A 23184-nucleotide genomic window follows, 5' to 3' on the forward strand; every position below is an offset into this window, starting at 1 on the left:
AAAAGATGACAGGGCCAAGTCATGACTTTTCAATAGTAACCTTGAATGCAAATGGGCTTAATTCTCCAATTAAAAGATATAGACTGGATGAATTGATTAAAAAACAATACCAATTTATTTGCTCCTATAATAAACAGAACTCAGCAACAAAGATACCTGTAGACTGAAAAGTGGAAGGATGGAAAAAGATATTCCATACTAATGGAAACCAAAAAATAGCAGGTGTAGCCATCCTATTATCAGACAAAATAGACTTTAACACAAAAGCTGATAAAAGAGACAAAGAAGGGCACTATGTAATGATTAAGGGATCAGTTCAACAGGAAGATGTGACTATAATAAATGTATTTGACCCAATTACATGTACCTGGCCATTTAAAAGAAATGTTAATAGATCTAAAGGAAGACATAGACTCCAATATAATAGTAATGGGGGACTTCAACACCCCACATTCAGCAATGGACAGACCAATCAGACAGAAAATCAACAAAGAAACAACAGAGCTAATGGACACTATGGATCAAATGGAGCTAATGAATATCTACAGAACTTTCATTCAACAATTGCAGAATACATTTCCTTCTCACCAGTGCATGGAACTCTCTCTAGGATAGACCATAGGCTAGACCATAAAACAAGTCTCAGAAAATTAAAAAAAAATAAAAATCATGCCATGCATTTTATCTGACCTCAATGGAATGAAGCTGGAAATCAACAACTCAATAATCTCTAGGACCTATGCAAATATATGGATACTGAACAACATACTCCTGTATGAGCAGTGAGTCATAGAAGAAATCAAAAAAGAAATAAAAAAATTTCTGGAAATGAATGAAGATGACAATACAACATATCAAAACTTACTGGATATAGCAAAAACAGTGTTAAGAGGAAAGTTTATAGCAACTGATGCCTACATCAAGAAATTGGAAAGGCATCAAATAAATGAGCTATCAATTCATCTCAAGGACCTAGAAAAATAACAACTAAATCCAAAATTAGGAGGAAAGGAATGATTAAAAGTAGAGAAGAAATAAACTAACTTGAAACAAAAAATTTACAAAGTTCAGTGAAACAAACTGCTTTTTTTTTTGAAATGATAAAAAAAATTCATACACTGTTGGCCCAACTAGTCAAATTAACAAAATCAGAGATGAAAAATGAAATATAACAAAAGATATGGCAGAAATAAAAAGAAACATCAGAAATTAATACAAAGAGCTGTATGCCAACATATTAGGAAACCTAGAAGAAATGGATAGATTCCTGAACACATAAAACCTACCAAAATTGAGCCACAAAGACACAGAGAACCTAAATACACTAATATCAAGACAGATATTGAATCAATAATAAAAACCCTCACAATAAAGAAAAGCCGAGGACCAGATGGCTTCACTTGAATTCTACCAGACACTGAAGTATGAATGAATTTCAATTCTTCACAAGTTATTCAAAACAGTTGAAAGGGGGGAAATCCTCCCAGACTCCTATGAAGCCAGCATCACCTTAATTCCTAAATTAGAAAAAGATACAATGGAAAAAGAGAACTATAGACCAATTTTCCTGATGAACATAGACACTAAAATCCTCAAGAAAGAACTAGCCAATCAAATCCAACAACACATCAGAATGATCATTCACCTGGACCAACTGGGTTTATTCCTGGTATGCAGGGATGGTTTCAACATTCACAAATCAATCAATGTGATACATCATATTAACTAACAGAGGAACAAAACCATATGATTATCTCAATAGATGCAGAGAAAGCATTTGATAAAATACAACACCCTTTCATGATAAAAAACTTAAGCAAAATGGGTATATTTCCTCAACACAATTGAGACAATCTATGACAAAACCACAGCCAGTATCTTATTGACTGGGGAAAAGCTGGAAGCATTCCCACTGAGATCTAGAACCAGGCAAGGATGCCCACTTTCACCATAGCTATTCCATATAGTCCTAGAAGTTTCAGTCAGAGCCATTAGGCAAGAAAAAGAAGTCAAAGGGTTACAAATTGGGAAGGAGGAAGACAAACTATTCCCATTTGCAAGATTGTATATGGGATCCAAAAGACTCTTCCAAGAGACTATTAAAACTCATAAGAGTTTGGTAAAGTGGCATGATACTAAATCAACCCACAAAAATCAATAGCCTTTGTATTCACAGACAATACCATGACTGAGAAAGAACTTGTAAGATCAATCCCATTCATAATAGTTACAAAAATTAAATATCTCATAATAAATTTAACCAAGGATTTCAAAGACCTCTACAATGAAAATTATAAAACATTAAAGAAAGAAATAAAACAGACAAAAAATATTGGAAAAATATTCCATGTTCTTGGATTAGAAGAATCAATATCATCAAAATGTCCATACAACCAAAAGCAACTTACAGATACAATGTGATTTCAATCAAACTACCAAGAACATTCTCTCAGATCCTTAAAAACCAATGCTAAAGTTTATATGGAAACATAAGAGACCTGGGAACAGGTAAGGCAATCTTACACAATACAAACAAGGCCGGAGGCATCACAATTCCAGATTTCAAGACATACTACAGGGCAGTTATAATCAAAACAGCCTGATATAGGGAAACCAGATATGCAGACCAATGGAACAGGACAGAATCACCAGAAATCAATCCACACATCTACTCAAAATGGATCAAAGACCTAATTCTATGCCCCAATATTATCAAATTACTAGAGAAGATTGGGGAAACCCTGCAAGAAATTGGTATAAGCTAAGAGTTCTTGGAAAAGACACCAGAAGCATAAGCAATCAAAGCCAAAACTGACAAATGAGATTATGCCAAGCCGAGGAGCTTTGCACAGCAAAAGAAATGCTCAGCTAGGTGAAGAAGCAACTGACATAATGGGAGAAAATATTTGCAAACTATGCAACTGATAAAGGTTTAATCCAGAATCTATAAACATCTCAAGAAACTCAACAACAACAAACATGCAATCAAGTTAAGAAATGGGCAAAGGACTTGAACAGGCATTTTTCAAGAGAGGAAATTCAGTTGACCAATAGACACATGAAAAAATGCTCAGAATCACTGCCCATCAGAGAATTGCAAATCAATATCACAATGAGGTTTCACCTCATCCCAGTTAGAATGGCTTTCATACAGAAAAATCAATAAATAACAAATGCTGGTGAGGATGTGGGGATAAACAGGCCCTAATCTACTGTTTGTAGGAATATAAACTAGTTCAGTCACTGTGGGAGACTGTATGGAGATACCTTAGAAATCTGAACATAGACCTACCAGGTGACCCTGCCATCTCACTCCTGAAAATTTACCCAAAGGAAATGAAATCAGCATATGAAAGAGTTGTCTGTACCTCCATGTTTATTGTATTTCAATTTACAATAGCTCTGATATGAGGTCAACCCAGATGTCCATCAACTTAAGACTGGATGAAGAAATTATGATATATATATATATATATATATATATACACACTTTGGAATACCATACAACAGTAAAAAAAAAAAAAAAGAAAAGAAATCCTGTCATTTCCAACAAAATGGATGCAACTGGAGACCATTTTACTTAGTGAAATAAGCCATGCCACAGAAAACATATAGCATGTGTTCTCCCTGATCTGTGGTAACCAACAGAATACCTGAAAGGTAATCTACAGAAGTGAAATTGACACTTTGAGATTCAATGATTTTGAACAGCCCTTGTCTCAACTGTTGAGGAACAGTGTTTTGTTTTCATACTATATGTTGAACTCTTTACTTAGTGTAGGGTTAATGAAAGTAGATAGTTAACTGAAAATAGGTCTTTGTAAAAAATACAAATGGCAATAGGAGAGGGAGGAGGAAGAAGGGTGCAATGAAGGCAGAGGGAGGGTAGGGTAGGAATAATCACTATGTTTCTAAATTTGTACATATGAAATGCATGAAGCTTGTATACCTTAAATAAATTTTTCTAGTTAAAAACAAAACATTTGCACGCTGAATGGCCCACTAAAGTCAGAGAGATTAATAATATGGAAGAGAAAATGGCTGTGTGCATGTGCTTAGGCCTTGATATGGGGGAGCAGATATGAAAACAAACTGCTTTCACTGTAGCACTAAGGGAAAAGGGTTGCAGGCTGCAGATGAAGGTGTACTTGTACATTTGGAAATAGAAGAGTTTCTGTTTGAAGTATTCTATGTATATTCTCAATGAAAAAATAAGCAAGGTTGCTTATAGCTCAGAATAAGAAATGGGGAGAAGAAGTTTGACACCAGTGGAGAAATCATTGTGGAAGGCAGGAGAGTGAATTGACTGCAGAAAGGAGGACAGCTACGGGGTACTGTGAGCACACCTGAAGTCGTGATCTGAGCCTTTTGTTCCTAGCATACTCGGTTGTATAATTTTCTTCAACAAAGCTCAGCCAAATAGATGCAGATTTGGGTAAATTAGGGAGTGGGTTTACTCATGGCTCATCTGCTGCCTTGTGAATGAGATGTTAAGACAGCAAGTGGGGAGTTAATGGTACATAAAATGTAAATTTGTGTAAGGCAAGGACCATGAAATATATGCAAGCAAGGAGGTTAAGTAGGAGGTTGACTGATGGTGAGAAAGAACTAGGATCAAAAGGCTCAGTAATGAACACAAAGATTTAAAATGTAGAATATCAGAGCTTGAAGGGATAGGGAATGGTGTTTGAGGCTGAAATTTTATTTTGTGATTGTGGAAGTGGTTCAATTTCTGAAGATAACTAATTCTAGTGATCAAAGTAATGGATGGCCAAGGTCAAATGGAGAATTCTTTTTTTCTGTGTATGAGGATGGAATTGATTGGGTCATCTATAGGAATACGGAAGTAATCAAGAATGAAAACAAGAGCTGGAGCAGGGATATGAATGTGACTTTGGCAGACCCAATCAGGACTGTATGGGTGTCAGAGTTAAGCTCTTTTCCGTGTAATCTATGGATGAGTAGAGTATTTATGTTTTCAGGTGCTGAAGGCTTTATTCATCATTGCCTTGATATAGCTCACTTAAGGGCTAATCCAACACCAAAGGAAAACAGCACTGAAGAAAGGGAAACAGACAGGATCCTAAAAATAACCTTTGGACTTCTGTATCTACATTTTTCTGGAGCCTGACTGCCCTGTAACTGTTGTTAAACTAACTTTTTTGCTTTGTATTTTTCTTACTTACAAGCACAAAACACAGATTAATATGATTGGTCTGCTTCAACAAAAAAGAAATACATGGAAATGTAACAGATTTGTTGGCTACTGATCCAATATCCATTCTCCCCTTTTTCTTGGTTGGCAGTACAGTGAACATTTTGTTGTTCATGCCTCCACCATAGGTCTCAGAGAGGTCTAATTCAATAACTGGTACTGTGCTCCCCTTGGTAGTTGATGCCAGTGAGTTGTAAAGAAAATCTATTAGGGCAAATGTAAAAGGTTGAGTAGTATGACAGTTAATTTTATGGGTCAACCCAATGGCCACCAATATTTGGTTAAACAATATTCTGGGTCTGCTTGGGAGGGTGTTTCTAGATAAGATTAACATTTGAGTTGGGAGAATGAATAGAACATATTGCCTTCCCCAGTGTGTATGTGCCTGACTCAGTCTGTCAAGGGACTGAGTGCAAAATGCTGAGCAAGAAAATTTCTGTGTGATGGTCTTTGAGCTGGGACATTGGCCTTCTCCTGCCCTTACAATCAAATTGCAACTTATGCCATCAGCTTTCCTGGTTGTCAGGCCTTTGGACTGCAGAACTAGGGGCTTTTCAGCTTTCATAATTGTGTGAAGCTATTCCTAGTAATAACTCGTGTGTGTGTGTGTGTGTGTGTGTGTACATGCATATAATGGGTCTATTTCTCTGGAGAACTTAATACAAGTAGCATTCCTCAGCAGTTCATATCTACACAGACTCAGAATATTATCTTGATTAGAAATAGAGTCTTTGCAGATGTAGTCAGTTAAAGCTTAAAATGAATTCATACTGGATTACAGTAACTCCCAAATTCAATGACTGGTATCCTTATAAGTAAAAGTGAAGCTATTGACACACATATGCACTGAAGTCTTGCGAAGACAGAGGCAGAGGCTGGCGTGATGTGGCTACGAGCCAAAGAATGCCCAAGACTTCTGGAGCCATGGAGATTAGGAAGAGGCAAGGAAGGATTCTCCACTAAAGCCTTCAGAGGGAGAACAGCCCTGCCAAGCCTGATGTAGGACTTCTGAAGAACCCAAAGAACCAAGGCAGACTATATTTATGTTGTTTTTGGTGGCGATTTGTTACAGTAGACCTAGGCAACCAGTACAGAGAGTTTTTGGGAAAAGTCTTTTCCCTGTAAAAAGAGACTCATAGGGAGAAACGAAAATGTTGACGCATCAGGGGAATGAATAGCCAGTGGTCCTGCACGGCAGCAGCACAGGCTGAGTGGGGAATCAAGTTCCAAGAAGAGCCTGAAATGATAACAGAGCTCAGCTTGCCATCACCAAAGGATGGAAAAGCATCGGAGAGATGACGTGAAGGAGCAGGTCGAGGGGACTGTGGGTTAAGACCATGTTTTGAAAAGAATGCTTTTGCTTTCCTTTAACATTCTTTATAGTTTTTTTTTTTTTAATGCAAGTGTTGGCTCAAGTGGATTTCTTGCTTTCTGTTTTGTTATGAACAGAAGAATTACTTGCAGTTTTTTCTTGTCCACACCTAATCAATGCTCTTATTCTTCCTGGAGCTCAGATTCTCTGGGGGCAGGAGCAGTGTGTCACAGCCTTCTGCAATGCTTGCCATAAGGATCTCTCAACTTCATACAATCCATCCTTGGGACACAGTTAGACTTTTTCTATATTCTCAGTGTATTCTGGAATCCCATCTTCCTTATCAAGGTTTTCTTCCAAAGAGGGACTTTTTAAAATGAACTTTCCTTTTTCAGGAACTCTTTGTCTCCTCTGACTCCTTTTTAAATTTTGTCATCTGTTTCCCTCCCTACAGGCTAAGCCCCTAAAATCCAGTCAATTCACTCCAGGAAATGGAATAATAGGCTGTTATTAAGCATCTTGTGAGCATACTCAGATGAAAATACATGAATTTTTATAGGGTCCCTTTAAGAGTTTCAGGGGGCACAGAGGCAGTTGATGCAAGTATTTTTGGAGACAGAAGCAGAAAAACCAAAGAGGAGTTCATCTTTGGAATCTCATCTGCTTTTGAATTCTGAGTCCAGTACCTGGTGATTGCATGACCTTGAAAGAGTTACTTAACATTCTGATCCTCTACTTCATCATCTAAAAAGTGGAAATAATAGCAGAATCTACCTAATGGAATGATGGTGAGATTTAAGTAGCTAACATAGGGAAAAGAGTATCTCATACAGAACATGTGACAAAGTAATTGGAGTTCTCAATTTGTTTTTCTGAGTTTCCCAACCTCAACACTACTGATAATTCTTTCCTTTTCAAGACTGTCTTGTATATTGTAGGATGTTTAGCCATGTGCCTGGCCTGTACTCACTAGCTAAAAGCACTCTCAATTCCAAACATGGTAACCAAAAATATCTAAGGATATTGCCAAATGTTCTCTGGGGATAAACTGCCTGCAGTTGAGAATCAGTGCATTACAGCAAAGTGGACAGGCCTTTGTACACCTCTCAAGAAATAGTAGTTTTCTGTCTTAACCATATACAGCAGAAGTTCATGGAAAATCAAATTTAAAATGTTTTTGTACCAAAATAAACATCTTTTAATTCCATTTTCTGTGAACTTTAGGAAGTACCCTTACATTTATTGTTACTATCATACAAAACACAATGTTTTTCTTACAGGTTAAGAGGCGCTATCTTATCCTGGGTCATTCAGAGCCCCAGCATATGACTGGATATCCCAGTTGGAAAACACTGAGTACACTTTATGCTGTTGGTGTTGTTTACATCAGCAGGTATCAGGTATTTCTTTATGTTATGAATCAATTTTACCATTTAGCCAAAAATTCTCTTATTCTACCAATTTTTACCATTGTTTTATATTAATTTTCAAGCAATGGTATTGCAAAACAGGTGGAAATGTTTCAGAATCCTTAAAAAGTCAACTTGAGGAAGATGATGCTGTCTGAGAATAGGGTAAATGTTGGAATATTTTCCCAACGGATTTGAACATTCAGAAACACAAGAATAGAAAAAGCTGAGAGTGAGACCCAGCAGACATTTCATTCTGTGTTCTGTAAAAAGTATTCCAAAAGCATTAGGATCTTGTCGTTTTTATGGTCAATCTCCAAATCGCTACCAGACCACAGAGAAGGACATTATGTTAAATGCTAATTCTCATCATGATGACTTAATGAGCTGCTTCTAAGAAAGCCAGTTTCATCAGCCCATTAGAAAGGTCTGGGACAGCTAGCACAGAAGTAAGGCTTAGGTCACCCACCTGAAACTAATGTCAGTGTTGCAGTTATGCATTTATGGTTTTCACACTCTGACACACATCCACCGGTTACTAGGCAACCACAGTTTACTGCATTTCATATACATTAAGCATGAACTTCAGGTATGAGTATAAAAGCATCTGAATATTTTAATGAGGATGTATTCATGAGCTGAATGAGACTACTTTGTTATTAGGTAAGACAAAATACGACAGTCTTAACTTTCTTTCAAGAGGTGGACTGATAGCATTTTACTGAGAAACCTTGCTTACAAGTGACAACCCAACACATAACAGTCTCATAGCTAGATGACATGGAAAATCTCAAAGGAGTCTTTTGATGAGATGGAAAATTCCTGCTGAGAATCAAGTTAAGAGAGAATTTAAAAGCCTTGCTCTTTGGGCCCTTTCACTCCTTGTAGTGTTGGAATGGAGAATCCAGGAGAGAATAAGTTTTTGACATCAGGGCGTGGTTATTGTTGCACTTAATGTCTACAGAGGCTTTTTGCCAAAGGAGAATTACAGTGTGGTGGAAATGTGGCAGGGATGCAGGTGATGACATGCGCGGTCTTACTCTTGTGGCACCATTGACTCTATAGGAGATGCATGAACTAAGGATGGCTAAATCTGCGGCACTGTAAAATGAGAACCTACCTCATTGAGTTCAGGAGAGGCTCATTTACTGTGGTCAAATGGGAAGAATGCAGACTTACGTGGAATGCTCTAATGCTTTTTTCCAGGCAAATGTGCCCTTTGTGGATGTTTATTATCTTGTAAGAAACGCAACTTTAAAAGGAAAACCATGTAATGCTACAGTTGTTTATATATTATGAAGGCACAATATAATAAAAATCTGTTCATAAGACAGTCTCCTCACTTCTTTATCCAACTAGGATTGGAAGAAAAAATATTGCAAGTACTTATCTGAGTCTGAAAACATGCACAGACATAAACAACTTACTAAAATTTCTAGCCCAGTGCTATGGAATTGTTAGGAACTGACAAAAGTGAGAGCTACGTTATTTACCTGTATTGCTAATTTGAAATCATCAGACTCATGGTTTAAGATTTTGCTAAAAAAAACTCTGTACAGACTTAATATTAACATTTTGAAAGTTACAAAAACTCAGTTGATGGCTAAAATACAAGTGCAAACAACAAGCTGTCAGTAATAGGAATGCACTAACATTAAAGTATATTATTACTAACTTTTGTAAACCCATAGTAATTCCTAGTTTTTGATAGAAAAACATTGCTCCATTCATCTTCATAATAACACAATTTAAAAAATATTTACAGAAGGTAAATAATATTCTGCAAACTCTTCTGGAGAAATACAAGCACAGTTAATGAACAAAAGATAATCCAGGACCAGCGCTGTCACGTAGCAGCTAAAACCACCACCTTCAGTGCCGGCATCCCATACAGACACCAGTTCGAGTCCTGGCTGCTCCACTTTTGATCCAGCTCTCTGGGAAAATTGAATTAAGAACATTAAGAGAAGTTTATTTTGGTTTAAAAAGTTTTTGAAACCCATGCATAATTATTTCATGATACACAGTTTCCATTAACTTTTCTATGGCCTGGGAAAGCAGTAGAAGATAGCCAAAGTCCTTTAACCCTTGCACCCTTCTGGGAGATCTGGAGAACTCTCCTGGCTCCTTGCTTCGCATTGGCTCAGCCCCAGCCATTGTAACCATTTGGGGAGTGAACCAGCGGTTGTAAGATCTCTCTCTCTCTCTCTCTCTCTCTCTTTCCTTCCCTGCTTCTGCTTCTCTGTAACTCTGCCTTTCTAATAAATAAATAAATCTTTAAAAAAAGATAACAACTCAGGAACATAAGTTGGGAATGTGAATAGAATTCTTATTTATTTCTAAGATATTATTTATTCCACTTAAAGGTAGACAGAAATGCAGATATGCTACTTATATTTTAAAAATTATTTTTCACTTCTGGCATGTTTAAATAACAAGTCATTAATATAACAGTAATCAAAGAGACATGGGGATCTTTTCAATGTAACATACAAGGTATTTATGGGTTGCATTTTTTAAAAAAAGTGAATATGACATAATTAATTACCTTAGTTGCCATTTTTTTTCTTTGCATCATGCCCATCATTGCTGACAGCTTTATGTTTGGGTTTTACACACAAATATGCACATGCACACACAATCATGTCACACAAAACAGGAGGTGGGATATGGAATAGGAAGTCATTTCTGTTTTTCTGGGCCCTATATCCAGTATCTAGCAAAGTTCTTGATATTTAGTTTACTCTCAATAAACATGAGGGATCTTTAGAAAAGTTAATGGAAAATGCATATCGTGAAATAATTATGCATGGGTTTCAAAAACTTTTTAAACATAAATAAAGTTCTCTTACTATTTTTAATTCAATTTTCCACGACTATTTCAAACATTATTTAAGAGAGGGAGGGGAGGTTGGGAGGGTAGGAGGGAGGGAGGGAAAGAGGACTTGGGTTCCTGCCATCCACTAAGAGACCTGGCGGAGTTCTGGGTTCCTGGCTTCAACCTGTAACAGGCATTTGGGGAGTGAGCCAGGGGATCAAAGATTTCTGGTTTTTTTTTTTTTTTTATGTGTGTGTTTCTGTCTCTCTGCCTTTTCAAATAAAAAATACTTAAAATACAAATTTTAAAAAAGACCTTGTTTCCAGTAGTGATCCTAGACAACATCTAACTCTAAAATTTTTATCATTCTACGGTTTTAGAGACCACCATTTGTAGGCTTATGCCCATATCAGCAAATGAGGCTTTTGCATAAATAAATAACTCTCAGAACTAGAAGGTAATATGTCTTTTAACTGTTCAACAAAATAATGCTAACTTTAGCATCAACCTAGACATAAACTTATTTGTCAATGAGAGAAGATCTGTGGACTTATAAATAGCTTATTCTTCAGGAAGTATTTTATTTAAATGGAAAACTCTAAAACACTATTTAACACACACAGTCTTCTTATAGGATTAAATTGGAAAATTCTGCTTAGAGCGGTAGTTTGCTACAGTGGAGAGACACAATACTCTCATCTGGCTCTGACCAGAAAATGACATTGACAAGTTACACAAACTCAGAATCCTAACAATGACAATATCAGCTGACTTTGGGACTGTTATGAAGATTAAATGAAATAATGTTCATGAGTATCTGCTTTAATGCTTGGCACAGAGAGCTACAGCCCTCTCTATGGGGTTCCCTTCCTACATTTGGAGCTCTCCTTTTGATCAGAAGAGCTGGACAAAGTGTTAACATCTGAGCCACCGAGAGCACTCAAGCATTAGCTCAGATGACCCTCCATACTTCATTAAAAACCAGAAAGGAAGACTACTCAGCTCAGTACTGGGGCTTCAGAGATGAGAAAAGATCTGGCATTTGTCCTTGATGAAAAATTCAGAAGGAAGTCAGGCAGACAACACGAGAAATTACAGCATGATGTTGTGAGTGATTGAATGAAAGCTACTTTTCTTTCTGCTGTCCATACAAGGAGCTGATCTCTTAAACATGCCGCAGAAGGCTTTGTGAAATTGGAGATAAGACTGGTAACTAATGACCCAAGAGGAATTAATTAATGACTCCAGTAAAACAGTGACAGCAACAGCTGTGGCGGGTCCTGGAGGATGACTAGCACACTGCAAGCCACGGAAGAGTTCACGGGCTGTGTGGCTGAGGGGAACTTGGGGAGAGGTGTGGATGGGAGGAGAGTCTCAGCAGCAGAACCAGCATGTGCAGAAGTAGAGGCACAAGGAGGATGGCTCAGAAGGGCAAAAGCTTCCTCTGCTGATAAGGATGACCTGATGAGGAGCAAAGGTGGACAAGGACACCAAAAGAAGCCCACTGTGCTTGTTATATGACGCAGTTTTAGTCCTGTAGTTGATGGAGCATCCAACATTGGCTTTGAAATGGAAGTGGGGAGGGTGATTAGGTCATATTGTCTTCTGTTTGCTGCATACCTACTAGGTACTAGGAACCGTGCTGAGTTGTTTTATGGATATTATTTTTTAGTCTTTCAAATAAATAACTTTTTAGATGGGGGAATTGAGGCTCATAGCAGTTAAGTAATTTGCTACTCAAGATTACACATTCTGGGGTCCGGCGCCATGGCTCACTTGGTTAATCCTCTGCCTGCGGTGCCAGCATCCCATATGGGTGCCAGGTTCTACTCCCAGCTGCTCTCTTCCAGTCTAGCTCTCTGCTGTGGCCCGGGAAGGCAGTGGAGAATGGCCAAGTGCTTGGGCCCCTGCACCTGCATGGGAGACCAGGAGGAAGCACCTGGCTTCGGACTGGCATAGCTCTGACTGTGGTGGCCATTTGGGGGGTGAACCAACGGAAGGAAGACCTTTCTCTCTGTCTCTCTCTAACTCTATCTGTCAAATAATAATTAAAAAAAGATTACACATTCTTAAGCAAATTCTGTAAAATGCATAATGGAATTTTTTTAGCCATTAATTTCAGAATAAACAATTGAGGCATGGGAATAGGCAGATCTGAGAATAATTGAGGACATTGGTTTGGGTAGTCAAGTTTTAAAAGGAAAGGAGACTGAGAACACTTAAAAGAGGGAATTTGTGTTCAAAACAAGGTTGCTCATGATTTGGGCAGGGTCTTTTAAAAGATTTTATATTATTTACTTGAAAAGCACAATTACCAAGAGAGAGCGAGAGATGCAGAGAAAGGAGGAGAGAAATCTTCCATCTGCTGGTTCATTCCCCAAATGGCCTTAACAGTCAGGGCTTGGCCAGGCTGAAGCCAGGAGCCTGGTACTCTGGATCTCCCACGTGGGTGCAGGGGTCCAAGCACTTGGGGTGTCACCCACTGCTTTCTCAGGTACATTAGCAGGGAGCTGGATCAGTAGCAGAGTAGCCAGGACTCAGAACGGCACTCTGATGTAGGAGTCTGGAGTTGCAGGTTGCGGCTTTACCTGGTGCACCACAACATAAGCTCCATGGCAAGGTCTGGTAATAGAAGTGTGCTCTGCAATGACCTAATTTATAAGTAATAAACACGTTGCATCTGTAGTTAAAAATGTCTTGATGATTTTATTACATAAGAGGCGATGGAGCATAACAATTTAGGTCTGACTCTGAAGCCAGATTCTGAATTTGAATTTTCACTCCCAATTTACTTAATATTGGAAAAGTTATTTAAGCTCTCTGGGTCCTTGTTTCTTCATTTAAATAAAAAATAATATAATAATATTGACTATGTCAAAGGGTATTGTTTAAGTATGAATTAGAGTATATGTGCCTTTAAGTATATCTGGCATAAATAAGAACTCTGTAGGCATAAGCCAGCATTGCTATGCACCGTTGCCCTTATTCATTGTTTAGTTAGAAAGAATCTACAGTATGCTAAGCACTGTGCTAATTTCTAGGATGCCTTTAAACACATTTGGCTTTTCTCACATCATACTATATAGTTTAGCAATACTACTACAGACTACGTCATGGTTAAAGTGCTTTCCAGAACATTTTTTGGCAACAGTGATTTAAAATCTCCCATCACAGTGTTGTTCTTTATTGTAAAAACTGACATCTCTGTTCTTTCTACTCCAGTATGACAATTAGATCTGTTCAGGCTAAGTTCTCTTTGATGACAGGTGTTTTCCTGGACTCACCAGGCAACCTTATGAAGTCAGTGAGATTATTTCAATAGCCTCCTACCACTTATGTGCACAAAACCTCCCAAAGCTGAGTGTTTTGTACCAATATCTCAGGGACCTCTTCTCTGCATACTCTTTAGGTGTAAATATTATAACACACTACATATTATTAATGGATGCATTTTCTTCCCAAGTATATTTTTTGCAGAAAATATCACTTTATAAGGCCTCATTTCCATAAGCTGGAGTTAAACCTTAAGGATTAGAGTCTTCAGTTCTGTACCCAATCAAAGGGAAGATTGTTTTGGGAACATCAGTTATTCACTGCCTTTTAAACCACATCATAAAGCTGCTCAACTGTCTCCAAATTTCAGCACTGTGAAGGGATCCAAGGAACTCTGCTCATGATGGCAATTGCACATTGTCTGAAAGGATTCTAAATTAGGCATTGCAGAGTCAATGTTAACATTGGTTGAATAGCTGAAAATTGTTGGTAGAAGGGACACCATGTCCTCTTGAGAATAACCACAGCACATTGAAATGGACAGATGAGCAGTCATGATGACCTCTAAGAAAGGATTGAAAAGAAAAATTGCTGCATAAATAAATGAGAAGGAAATGAAAACAGCGAGCCTTTTACATTTAAAATGACTACATCGTACCAAAAATGATTAAGTGAAAAGCTAGTTTAATATCAAGGAAGCCATTTAGAGTGAATGGGAGTATTGAGACAGGGTGAACTGTTCACCTTCAAGAGAGACAGACACTGGCATCCTTATCATTTTGCTTTCCAATACATTCAGTATTTATTATTGGAAATGTTCAGATCATAAAATATCTGCAAGTAGCAAACAGCTATTACTAAAAGAGAGAGGGCAGATCTGTCAATTGTAGGTAGAAAAGTCCATAATAATATAAATCAGAAGCTCTTGATTTAAATGCGAATAGCCCAAGAAGTTCATATATTGGACGTACAGATGTTTGTCAAATGTGAAGGTTTAAAAAATCATTTGGGATATATCTGAGAATTTAAAAATATTTTGATTAGTTCAATATGAAAAATGGGAAAGTTCACAATGATTTTGATAACAGTAACAGACTAATGCTGCAATATTATATAGCTTAGAATACAGTATAAAGTACATTATGTTCAAAGGCTGCATGTGGTGTTGGCATCCCATATGGGTGCTGGGTCCAGTCCCAGCTGTTCCACTTCTGATACAGTTCCCTTCTAATGTGCCTGGGAAAGCAGGGAAGATGACCCAAGTGTTTGGGCCCCTGGACCCATGTGGGAGACCCGGAAGAAGCTCCTGGATCCTGGTTTCAGATTGGCCCAGCTCTGGCCATTGAGGCCATTTGGGGAGTGAACCAGTGAATGGAAGATCTTTTCTCTCCCCACTCCCCAACCTGTAACTCTGCATTTCAAAGAAATCTTTAATTAAAAATTACATTAAAATGTTTAAATGTAGGAAAAAAAACCTAACTTTCAGGAGAATGAGAAGAGAATCCATAATTAGAGAAATTGCAAAAGACCCACCTGATGAAGGACTGTTCTGCAAAATATACAAAGAACTCAACAGTAAGAAAGCAAAGAGCCCAGTTAAAAAGTGGGCCAACACTTGAATAGACACCTCATCAAACAAGATGTAGGGATAGCAAGTAAACATATGAAAAGATGTCCAACATCCTTTGTCACTGGGGAATTATAAATGAAAACAAAAATGATTCATCTACTAGACCGACCAGAGCCCAAACACTGACACCACCAACGCTGGGGAGGAGGTGGAGTGACAAGACATTTATTCATTGCTGGTAGAAATGCAGCCACGTTCACAGCCATTGTGAAGACCTTTTGGCAGTTTCTCATAAAACTAATATATTTTTACCATATGATCCAGTGGTCAGGTTCCTCGGCATTAACCCAAACAAACTGAAAATTTACGTTCACACAAAACCCAGCACAGAGATGTTTTAATAGATGCAATTGGAAAAACTTGGAAGCCACAAGAATGCCCTTCAGGGAGTGAATAGATAAATTGTAGTACATCCCAGCAATGGAATATTACTCAATACTGAAATGAGCCACTAAGCCATGAAAAGGCACGGAAGAAACTTAAACACATATTGCTAGAGGAAAGAAGCCAGCCTGAATAGGCTAAACACTGATTCTAAATATATGGCATTCTGGAGAAGGCAAAACTATGGACATGGTAAAAAGGTCCATGATGGCCAGAGGTTACAGGGGACAGAAGATGAATTGGTAGAAAACAGAGGCTTTTAATGGTGAAACAATTCTGTATGATACTACAATGGAGGACGCATGTCATTATGTGTTTGTCCATACTTAGATGGTACAACACTAAAAGTAAACTCTAGTGTAAACTATGGACTTTGTTTGATAAATGATGTGTCAGTGTAGCATCATTGATGGTAACAAATCTACTACTATGATGAGAGGAGGGGTGTCATTTGTAGGAGAGGTCACGTGTGTATGGGAGCAGAGTATGGGAAATCTCTGTACCTTCCACTTAATTTTGCTATTTCAGAGCCTTATATTGCTCTAAAATAGTTTATTAATTAAAAAAGAATTATTTATTTCTACAAGGCACATCGTATGGTTCTATACGATGAAGTTCCAAAATCGGCAAAATTATTCAATGGTGATATAAGCTGGAATTTCCTCTTAGGAGGAGCAACTGAAGTTTGTAAGGTTAGGACTTGTGGAGACACTAGTAATATTGTAATTCTTGATCTGCTGGTAGCATACACTTTTTGAAAATTCATTGAGATGTACAAGTCCCTATGCCTATTATATATAAATTATTATATCTCAACTTCTTAATAAAAAGCATTTTGTAAATGAAAAAAAATCCATGCAATGTTATATTTCCCAGGAGTCATTTGATTTTCTGTGGAGAAGCAAGTAATATGTGTTCAGCTTTCCTCCAATAATTTTGGAAGAAATTAACGAGGCATTGAGGAATTAGGTCAGATCCAACCAAGAAAAGAGAAAATACTTTTAAATATCTAAAATGGATGGAATGTAATCCAGGGAAATGTTTACACAGATAATGGAAAACTTGAAAAGCTAACTTTGGAATAGTGAATCAACCTGAAGGTGAGTAGCAGCATGGAGCCAAAGACAACAGCACTCATAATTCTCAAGGGTCAATGAGAAGAAGTGGTTTCAGAGATCAAGGTCACTGGGAAAGGAAGTCATAGAGAAAACAGTGGTAGGGGCGGGAAAGCAGGGACTGGAAAACAGCCCTTGGGTGTTGGTCATAATGGAACAAACAGAGCAGGAACACAGCAACAATGGACCTACAGGGAAAAACATGCACATATGGGCACAATTGGAAAGTGGAGTTTTTCATTTTCATTTTCTCTTCTAGAGTAACTGCTACACTAGGCAATTGATTTATTGATATTTTTGAAGGACACTAAGTTTAGCTCCTGGGAACTACAATCAACAAATCTCTTGAAAATAAATGAAATTGCCATTTTTAGTGCTACAATGAATCCCAATAAATAAAATTTATATACTCTTAAGATTAGGAAAGAATTATTCACCTTCATTCTGATCAAAAATGCGAAGGAAACATCCTTTTGTATTTCATTTAGACAGTGGTCAATGTTTTGCTGGTTGCACTGCTTTATTCAGAATTGCAAACCTAGGTATCTTCTTGTCTACTTGTTCAAAATACATAGTTAAACCTAGTTTTAACATAGGATTTAGGATGAAGTAGAAAGCCATACAATTTGCTCAATATGACTCCCAATCAATTTCTCTATTCCTCTTTGCTCTGCTAAAAATGATAATAGACATTTCAGGCTAATATTAAGGCACCAATTTGCAGGCTCTTATCTATTGTAGCATGGAAGTGTAATTATAGCATGATGATGAGTGATGTAAGATATTTATTTATTCATTTTATAAATAAGATATTTATATATTTATTTATTCATTTTATGAGAAGGCAAAACAAAGCTTAATCTATATGTGCCTAACAATATGTAGCAGTTTAAAAACTCAGTGCATCTGAGCTTAACCATGTCCTACTTTTAATTTAAGCAATATAAAATCAGTGGCCATAATCTAAAATGTTGTGCTTACACACAGACTGGTTAATGGTTAAACCACCACCAAGATTGCCAAATTTTTCTTTAGTTTATGCCACAAGGCATGGTATTAACTCTTCCTGGCTTGTTATCTTGCTATTAGATGTTTTTTATATTAAAAACTTAGATAACCTTTGGAATAGAACAAAGCATTATGACAGCTACTTAATAGAAACCAGAAAGAGATGTCAGGACTTTCTCTTTGTTATATATATCATAGTTCAGACAGATGGCTTCTGATAGTAAAAAATATACAAAATGGTAGAGCAGCTTTCTCTTGCATTTTCTGGTACCTTACTAGAAGTGAAAAACGAAAAGACATTGACAATGCATTCATGCAAAGGAAAGCAGCATTGTAAAGGAAAGAAGTTTGATGTAAATCTTGAATTGTTTGTTTTAAACAAACTTACCTAAAATTGAAAGAAGAAACAGCATGAACTTTCCAAAACCATCTATTTTCTTTTCTTTAAAACAGCAGTTGATTATGTCATTAAAAGACCTCCAAAGTACTTCATCCAGGAACTGGTAAATCCTATTTATCTGCAAATAGAAAATATTTTTATTTAACTAAGCAACCTATTCTTACATATTTATTAAGGAATTACATATTTTAACAGGAAGTCAGAGTTGGAAGATTTAGAATGTTATTAAAAATACAAATCCCCTTAATACACCCTTTTAAGAAATAATAAAAAAGAGAGAGAAAGAGAGAGCACACGCGCGCACCCGCAGTGGCTGGGCAAGACCACAGTCAGGAGCCTAGAACCCAATCCAAGTCTCTCAAGTCAACCTGAATACTTTAGCCATCATCTGTAGCCTCCCAGGGTACACGTATGCAGGAAGCTGAAAATGGAGGCCAAACTGTGATCCAAACCCAGGCACTCCAATTGGGATGCAGTGGCATCTTAACTGTTGAGTTAAATGCCCAGTCCCTCTCAAGCGCTATGAATGATTTGTAATACATAACTCAGAACCCTGGTTTTCATTCAATGTATGAAATATTTATAATAGGAGACATTTATGCTAGAATTCACTTTATAGATGAGGATAGTGAAGCCCGGCAGGATGAAGCAACTGTCCAAGATGAAACAGCTGGATAGTAACAGAGAGTGGCCTGAACCTGGGCTTTTTGATTTTAGTTGATTCAGAACTCCGAAATGGGAAAACACAGAATCATCTATGTTTTGCAAATAGGTCAATTTTGGAATGTTGTATCGCCATAACTTCTATGAAAGCCAAAGAAATTACTATTTCATTCAGTCCTCAGACCAACATGTCCTCCAATGGGTTGGGTTTGAGCAGTGGTAAGCAGATGCCCTGCTACAGGAGAATTCAGAAAAGGAACACTACTTAATAATCCACAAGATTCACTTTGTTACATATACATAGAAGATAGGCCACAAAATTTACTGTTAATGTTTCTTAACCAAGTTGAATGTTTATATAAGCTTTTGCCTCCTAAAAAATATTCAGGTAACTGGTAGAAAGATGCTCTAAGACTGCTGTCCTGGATGATTAACATTCGCTGCCCATCTGCCTGGGAGCGACCTAGTACTGCACCCACCATCACCCATAGCTAGTCTCCCTCAGCACCCTTCTCCTCCGCCCTGCCACCCCTTTCTTCACTTGGTCAACACTCAGGCTGGATGTTACTATCCTGAGTACCAGGTGGCTTAAAACAGCTGCAGTTTGAAGCTCAGGAAATCACATTAAGATGAATGAAAAGGGCCAGTGCCGCGGCTCACTAGGCTAATCCTCCACCTTGTGGCACCGGCACACAGGGTTTTAGTCCTGGTTGGGGTGCCGGATTCTGTCCCGGTTGCCCCTCTTCCAGGCCAGCTCTCTGCTGTGGCCAGGGAGTGCAGTGGAGGATGGCCCAGGTGCTTGGGCCCTGCACCCCATGGGAGACCAGGAAAAGCACCTGGCTCCTGGCTCCTGCCATCAGATCAGTGTGGTGCACCGGCCGCAGCGCGCCGGCCCGGTGGCCATTGGAGGGTGAACCAACAGCAAAGGAAGACCTTTCTCTCTGTCTCTCTCTCTCACTGTCCACTCTGCCTGTCAAAAAAAAAAAAAAAAAAAAAAAAAGTGAATGAAAAGAATAGGGAGGAGGGATCCAAAGAGGAGATGACATCCAAGGGCAGTGAGGGTCAAAAGCAAAGGGACAGAAGGAGCTTCGCTTCGCACCCCCAATGGTGATGGCTGCCCTGAGCCCCCAGCTTCAACCCTGTGCTTGCCTCTCCAACCGCTTTTTTTTTTTTTAAATCCATGTTATCTAAAATCATAACAATAATTGTTTTAGCTTTAACGACTGGCTTCAGGCATTTCATGACATTAGGGACATAGATACAGTTTTGTAATAATAATGGTTACATTCCTTGAATTCAAGTTTTCAGGTTTGTTCATTATTACATGAGATTTATTTAACAGGAGGTAATTTTTCCAGATATCATTCACCCTAGCTGTGACACATTAGGGCCCTCCAGTCGTTTCCTGTTCTTAGATCCTAGGTACATATCTGTATTTACCATTTTTTGGACTAAATGTATAATTACAGCAGTGGAGTTTTCATACACTCTTTTTTTGTTTGTTTTCTTCAAGTACATGCTGTTTTTCCTTTTTTGTGTTTTTTCTTAAGTTACACATTGAATATAAAACAGAAAACAGAAATAACAAAAGAACGGAGAATTATCTTTCAATGACAAAATCAGTCTGGCTAATATCTCTGTGGTCATGTCTTCCAAGTTTGCTTTTTAATTATTTTTTAAAAGTTAAAGGAATTAATTAATACATTAGATTCTCAGGGTCACAAAAAATTCATAATTACTACAACATAATTCTCAGCAATTCTCATGTTAATGTGATATTAATACAAAGATAACAGATTTTACGTAGTTCATAGGTACAATTCTGAGAATATAATGATACTTCCCTTCTTCCCTCCCTCCACAAATTGGAGTAGGTAGATTAGACCATGCATCTAATAACAAATTATATATTAAAAATATGTATCACCCCTCATGACAGCTTTCTAAGCCACACATGAGGAAATAAATGAAAACTTATGTACTTTTATATAAGGCTATATATATAAAGAGAGCACACATAGAAAATTTATATCCAGCTCTGTCTGGCAATAAAATCACTCAAGGAATCCCTTGGTATTGGCCTACGGACCTCTTAGGATGTTGCTTAGGTTGTTGCCTCTCTATCTGGATGGAAATTTTGGTAAAGGTGTTTGCCTAGGTGTTTTTGTTGTTGTTGTTGCTGTTTTTTTTTTTTTTTTTTTTTTTCCTGCCTAGGTCCCTGGCTCACCCCAGAATGCAACAGACTGGAAGGGAGAGTAAATAGTGCCCAGGTTTAGATACTGTGTTAAAGCACTCCAGGGACAGCCCATGTTGATACCTTGCTTGTGATCTATAACTCCAAAAAAGTTGCATCTTAGATGATATCCTGAGCACAAGAGTGCTTTAGTTTTTTACTATTTCTCTTCTATCAAGAAGTAGCCTCTCGAGCAGCCTGTATCTCACAGACTGTGATCAAAAGCAGGTGTTTAATCTGGAGGCAGATTCATCTCTACCACGCCTGGCATCTCTTCCTTGCGGCAATCCTAGAGTTTTGTCTACTATTCTACCCCTAATTCTTAGAATGATGGTAGGTTAGTTCATAGTAGGTCTGCAGTTGTATTTATTGTACTAGCAAGTTGACAGATGAATATTGAATTTTGGTTGGCACCAAATTTAAATCTAAGAAGAAACTTAATTTCTTTTAATCAAAAAGGTTTGTAGTTCATATTTAGGCTTGTAAATGAGTTTTTTTTCATAGAAAAAAGCATGGGATGGTGAATAAAAATTAAATTATAGAGATATATTAGTATATAGTCTTCCTTTTATTTTAAAAATCAAGCTCTAATTATTTGTTCTAATCTCCTTTATCTTACCCCCTGTGAACCTGAACCACACTGAAAATATTCTATCACAATTTGAAGAGTTCATAGGCCTTTCAATCATTTTGAAAATGCAAGGAACTTTAGCAGGCATTTTATTTATTTTCATTGTTATATAGGAATGGCTGGCATAAATACTAAAAACAGGAGTGAAGCCTTTGTTCTCTGGGACTTCTTATGAGGCTTTCTTTCTCTCAGTTACGCCTGGGAGATTGTAAGGCCATGAGTCTAGTCTAGTCAACTAGATTTCAGATAGCAAGATGTCTTCAACTTCAGACCAGTGTGGTCATAGAGGGCAGGTTCACTGTTGTGAGTACCAGTTAGAAATGATGATGACTACAGATTTTCAAAGATAACTCCAGAGAATTGAAAAGATGGAGAGGTACACCACATTCATAAGCACATGAATCTTGGTCATCTCTACTGTTCAACACTGTCGGTTGGCATAAGTTGAAGGGGCCTCTAAAGGTGTTAGATCATTATGGTCATTTGAGACGCAATACTAACTTGTTCAGCTAATTACTAAAGAACTTAAATAGGTGCTGGTTTTTAACAAGTGGCTCTACAATGTCATGTTTCCAAACTACATGCTGAGATTACATCCTGTGCTAATACTGAGCTTCGGGTTCTTGTTAGTCTTCTTCCATCAAACACAGAGCAGACATAGCCTCTGAAATAATGAAGAGACTAGACTGGAATAGAATAGAATAGGAAGGAAAACTGAGAGCTAAAAGATTCCAGAAGCACCTTGTGGTGTAATGGAAAGGATGCTGAATTGGGATCAGAAGATAGTTTTATTTCTGTCTCTATCACTAACTAGCTGTCTAAGTAATATATTCTTAACTTGGGTTCAAATTTCTCATTACTCAAATAAGAGTATTGGTCGTAATTCTCAACTAAGAGTACATTTTACCATACGCTTCAGGGACATTTGGCAATGTCTGGAGACACTGGTAGATGTAATTGGCATCAGAATACTGCTGAACATCCTATGATTCATATAATGACCTCCTATCCTCAGCCAAATAATGACCCATTCCCACACATCAATAGTAGTGGTGTTGAGAAAACCTGTCCTGGGTGTTCATGTCCCTCTCAG

General features: G+C 37.7%; 1 protein-coding gene across 50 annotated transcripts in view; it reads right to left on the reverse strand.

The window, feature by feature from the left end:
• DTNA (dystrobrevin alpha) overlaps positions 1 to 23184 on the reverse strand; it is a 419235-nt gene that overhangs the window by 208119 nt on the left and 187932 nt on the right. For all 50 annotated transcript variants that reach the window (XM_070050330.2, XM_089305832.1, XM_070050313.2 and 47 more), the window contains one exon: positions 18553 to 18682. The gene's annotated coding sequence lies outside the window, so the exon portion shown is untranslated. The remainder of the gene's footprint in view (positions 1 to 18552; positions 18683 to 23184) is intronic.

Source organism: Oryctolagus cuniculus, chromosome 10 (genome assembly GCF_051225735.1).
Source record: "Oryctolagus cuniculus isolate XC-2025 breed Fujian yellow rabbit chromosome 10, ASM5122573v1, whole genome shotgun sequence".
NCBI lineage: Eukaryota > Metazoa > Chordata > Mammalia > Lagomorpha > Leporidae > Oryctolagus > Oryctolagus cuniculus.